The sequence below is a fragment of the Patagioenas fasciata genome, chromosome 6 (genome assembly GCF_037038585.1).
Source record: "Patagioenas fasciata isolate bPatFas1 chromosome 6, bPatFas1.hap1, whole genome shotgun sequence".
In the NCBI taxonomy this organism is placed as follows: Eukaryota; Metazoa; Chordata; class Aves; order Columbiformes; family Columbidae; genus Patagioenas; species Patagioenas fasciata.
In genome coordinates this window covers 30,786,093-30,791,060 of record NC_092525.1, presented here as the reverse complement: position 1 = coordinate 30,791,060, position 4,968 = coordinate 30,786,093, and the positions used below count along the sequence as shown (strand labels likewise).

Genomic DNA, 4,968 nt, shown 5'->3' with positions numbered 1-4,968 from the left:
CATGATTTACTAACTCCATTTTGGGGGCTAAAGAGAGCATGACCTTGCTCCGTATTAATATTTAAAGGTTACCTTGCACATGAAATCAGATGCTGACACAAGTCTCACAGGACTAAGAGGTTTTTAATCTTTTGAAGAAGCAGTGCCACACTGAAATATGTATTCCTACATTTGAATAAGAACATGTAACAAATGCCCCACTAGCAGGCATCAGAGACTGCAAATTTCATTCAGTGCAATCTGGTCCACAAATATAAACGTTTTTTCTAGAAGGGACGTTGCAATGCCACAACAGCTGATGCTTGACATCATAGCAAAGCCCAGCAGCAGCATCTTAGATGTTACAGTAAAAATAGTTTGCCATCCTGTCCTAAATTCAGGAATCATTTAATGCCCTTTTCAAAGCAATACATAGATTTTATTCTTTCAAAATATGAAAGTTTACATGTGTTTCTGTACAAATACAATTTAGAATACTTTAGAAACCATGTGATTTTTTTTTTTGCTTTAGAACTGCGCAAGCCCAAACTACGGAAATCTCCTGAATTTCTTTTAATACAGTTAGCTGAAAAGAAAGCCAGAGCTACTTTGATAGAAAACTGAAACAGCTGATGTTTAACATAAATTACTAATTTTAAGACTTGTTTTTAGAGCATAGTTATTTTCTTAAAAAAAAAAAAAAAAGTAGCTAGCCTATCAACGTTTTTAACTCATTTCTTTCCACTACATCTAAGCTTCAAACAAAAACACGAGCTGGCAGGCTGTAGAAACACTAATTAATTTCTCACTGCATTTTGGCTGTGCTCAGTTTGTACGAAATTGCCATAGATGCAGTTTCTGATTACAATAGCTTCTGTGTTTTGCTAGCATTGTGGAGGTTTTATAGGATACGAAAATGATGACAGAATGTCTCTTCCCAGTCTCCTCTAGGGTAGAGGACCGAGATGACAGTCTGCTGCTCCTGATCTCTTGTGCCATATTTCTGACAGGCAATGGCAGAGGGTCCCCAGCTGACTGGTGCCTCTGGGAGCTTGCTGTGGTGCTGCCAGAAAACACTGGTGTTGTTCAGGTGCAGCCAAGGCATTAGACTGATGTGGAAGAGTTTGAGCATTAGAGGATTCCAACCCTGAGGAGTCTGGAGCCTGGGAAGTTGCATGTTCATTTCCAAATCACCAGCTGAAAGTTACCACTATCTCTGCCTGTAAGTATGTATCCGATTGCAGTAGTCATTACAAGGAAACACAGCTAGACCTGCTGTTTGGGAGCTGTGGGGACAGTGCTGGATGATTTGGTGCAAGGAGAATAAGAACAACCCTTCTTGGAGATGCAGCTCTACTTGCCATGGGCACTCAAGGCTCCCAACTGACCATCCTCTTGGTGCTGGCCATGCTTTTGAAGCAGCCTCATAACCCAACTTTCACCTGGCCATTTCATGAGCAGAGTACATCATCTTTGTTCCCCTTACAACCATCAAGGCCTTTCAATCCTCCTTTTCCCTTAGCATGTCCTCCTCAGACCCCTTTTTCTCCCATCTGTCCCCTCCCCCAGCATGATAATGAGAAATGGGACCAGATGCCAGAGAAATGTGTGCACCTTCTAATTGCATGAGGACACAAAGGGGGATGGTAAAAACCATACAGAGACCTTTGCTTTCAGTGCCTTCCAAACATTCAGTCATAGTTCAACACATTTACCAGTCAGCTAATCTATTTCTCTCTAAATCTGGTTGTCTTCTCAGATTTTTGTGAAGACAACATTTATTAGAAGTTTTTTGGTCACTGTAATCAAAATTTGATCTATTTTATTCTAAATTAGTGTTATTCTCAGCGTGACTGACTTAGAACATCACACTGCTAAGTTTTGAGAAAACGTTTCCAGTGAGTCACAAGTGCAGCAGGATGGCGTGATGCCCTTCACAGAAATAACAACTACAGATGCATAAAAAAATTAGAACTTGAGAATCTGAAGTTCTTTACAAAATCTGCAACACACTTATCAACATTGCTGACAGTACAAATGGAACTGAACCAACTGATAAGTGTTCTGGTCCAATGAATTCACTTACTGTCTATGATCCCTCCACTTGTATTTTTAACTGTTTTTGCATTCCCATTAAATCTCCCTAAATATTCTTCTTGTTGGTTCAATGCTCACGACCAGGAAGCTTGTGAGTTCGTGAGGATTTGTACTTGATCATGAATGATTCATGAAATAAGCTTAGAAAACGAAGTTTAACATCTTATTCGATGCTGAGGAAAAAAAGAGCATCTTCTCCCATACTTGTAACAACTTGGCTAAGGAGGAAGAGTCTCAATGTCTCATTTTAAACACTGAAATTCAGAGCATCTGTTGCCTTTCCAGCTAAGCCTCATATCTACTAAGAAGCAAGAGGAAGCATTTTAATTTACTACCATAGTCAGGCAAAAACTCAGAGTTCTGTTTTTTGTTTTGCTGGTACATTTTACCATACACCTAGCAACATGGCACAGCCTGGCTATTGGGGCGCAGCTGACAGCTGCTAACAGCCCATGTTGCCATTGCTCACTCCCATTTAATCATGTGTTAACGTTTTTCTCTGAAAGCTGCGTCTGAAATCAGTTGGTCTTGTTTTTCCTTGTTTATGGCTGATTCTATATCTATCTTAGGACAACAGAACGTGTATAACCTGGGGTGTTACGGACTGGTACCTCTTCTTTTTCCTTCTCTCTCGTGACCTTTTTGTGCACAGCAGACAGAAGTGCCCTGTGCTTCACTACCTCATTTCTGATGTATACGTATGGCATTCATATCCTGGGAACTTACAGCATTATTTCCCTGCTGTGCATATTCCATACAGATGACATTTTAGTCTTGGTTTTCGCACCAGCAAAATGGGCATAATTGTGTCACTTTGATGTGCTGATAAAAGTGCTTTGTGAGAGCTAAATATTTCTTTGTGGAACATGCCATAGCATGTTTGGAAGGTCTGTATAGCAAGGGGTGGGAGGAAGACAGAGACATGGTCTGATGCAAAAAAAAAAAAAAAAAATCAGGACAAAACAGAGAAGGAGGTCCACAGTTATTCCCTTGCTGTTCTTTGTCTCCTATACTAGCTCTGCAAGATGATGAGGATTTTTCCTCTTCCTTTGCTGAATGAAAAGACAACAGAACAGCAGATATCTAGGGACACCTGCTGAGAGAATAAAACACAATAAACATGAGCATGCTATGGTGAAAGATATATTTTGCTTGTACAATAGATATTTTGATCCAGAGTTATAAAAAGTTTAAACATAACCCATAAATTAAAATAAATTCAAATTCTTTTGTCATTCAGTCTCAGGGTTTTTGTGTTGTGCTTTGGGTTTTTTTTTTTAAGCTGGAAAATTTTTGATCTTGTGGTTAAGAGAATTGTGAAAAAAAGAAATAGAAGTACTTCTAAACTAGGTCTTCTAAGGTGTCCCCTAGGACTGTGATTTTAAATGGGTCTTGCATTAATTGCAGATTCTCTGGCTGTTTGTTAGGCCATTGCCATGCTGCGTTAAGGTCTCAATGCTTTTATCTAGCCCTCCGCTATTCTCTGTTTGTTCTTCAGCAAGGATGAGAGGAACCCTTGCAGTATGCAAATGTATAATACTTTCTATGTTTCTTTCTTTGGAGACATAAAAGGATTTTCTAAAAAGGCAAGTAGAATATATGGCAATAAAGACATAAATCTTCAGAAGCCGGCAAGTTACACTCCCTCTGCACTTCACAAATGAAGCATGTTTTTTGCAAAGAAAGAGTTTGTTAGGAGAACCACAGAAAGCAGGATTTCCATAATGATTTGCAACAAAAAATTCTGTAACACATGGCACTATATTTCCTTCAGAACTGCAATCCCATTGGGACCGAATTCTTTACTACTTAATCACTGCGGTAATTAGAGATGAAGTTGGCAAGTGTTCATTGAACGTTGTGTCATTTTACATCTTAAAACATTTTGGTGTTACTTTCCATTTCCTTTGTTTGGTGTGTTCTGGCCCATCCCCTGGATGATTAGACACAGCTGGCCTTTTCTTTGGGACCAGGTCAGTTTTGCAATTAAGAGCTGTGTTGGTCTGCATTGACAAAAACAGGGACCCCTATTCTAGTTCAAGTTTATACATTAATTTTCGACCAAACATTTTTCATAATGACTTGTACACAAGCGACATGATGTGAAACAAATATCTGAGTGAAACAAAGGATTCCAGCCACAACAAATGTCTTTCTCCTGCAGCAAGCCTCTAAATGTGGAAAACTGCAGCACCAAAGTATGAATAAACATCAGTCTGGATGAAGCAGATCTCTGTATATGGAGAATTATATCACAGCATCAAACCCATATATGAGAGATGGACCCAGTTATGAGAAATGCCCAGGGACTCACAAGCAGCACCCTCATAATGCTGCTCTTTCCCCTCTCCACTGCTCAGCATTGACCTGCTGAAAAGGTGCCAGGTGAGGAGAAATGGAAAAACAAAATGGCAGTTCAAGCCCTGAATCTGTCATTTGAAAACTCTGTTGGTAAAGTTGCGGGGAAATTGTTCTTATGGTTTTAATAATAGCTATGAAAATACTGTAGCCTGGCTTCTCTGCATTTCAGATCTGTGCCTGTTGCCGCCACTTCAGAAAAGTAGGAAAGAATCTTCTTACAAGAGATTATAACAGCTGAAAACTACGTGAGTACCATTCAGTTTCATAAAATCCAGATATCATTGACTATGTTAACTGACTTACCAAGGCAGCAGTGCACAATGGAAGAACCCTGCACTACTCTTGCAAGATTAGTCTGTCTTTTTACACTCTAGATCTTAATTTTCCTTTTTCAAAATGTTTGTGTGTGTGTTACATTTTAAAATAACGTTTGATGAGATGCTGCAGCCTTTCAAAAGTCAAATGTGGAGGGAGTAGTAATGGTGTGGCTGTGACAGACTCTTCTCCCCGACCCCATGTGTTTGAGCATCC

At 39.5% G+C, this 4,968-nt stretch overlaps 1 long non-coding RNA gene across 1 annotated transcript; it reads left to right on the top strand.

Moving 5' to 3' along the window:
• Positions 1–995: 995 nt before the first annotated feature.
• Positions 996–4,664, top strand: LOC139828225 (uncharacterized). The gene is made up of 3 exons (XR_011739600.1): positions 996–1,201; positions 4,241–4,461; positions 4,607–4,664. It is a non-coding gene; the product is annotated as an uncharacterized lncRNA (long non-coding RNA).
• The last annotated feature ends 304 nt before the right edge of the window (positions 4,665–4,968 follow it).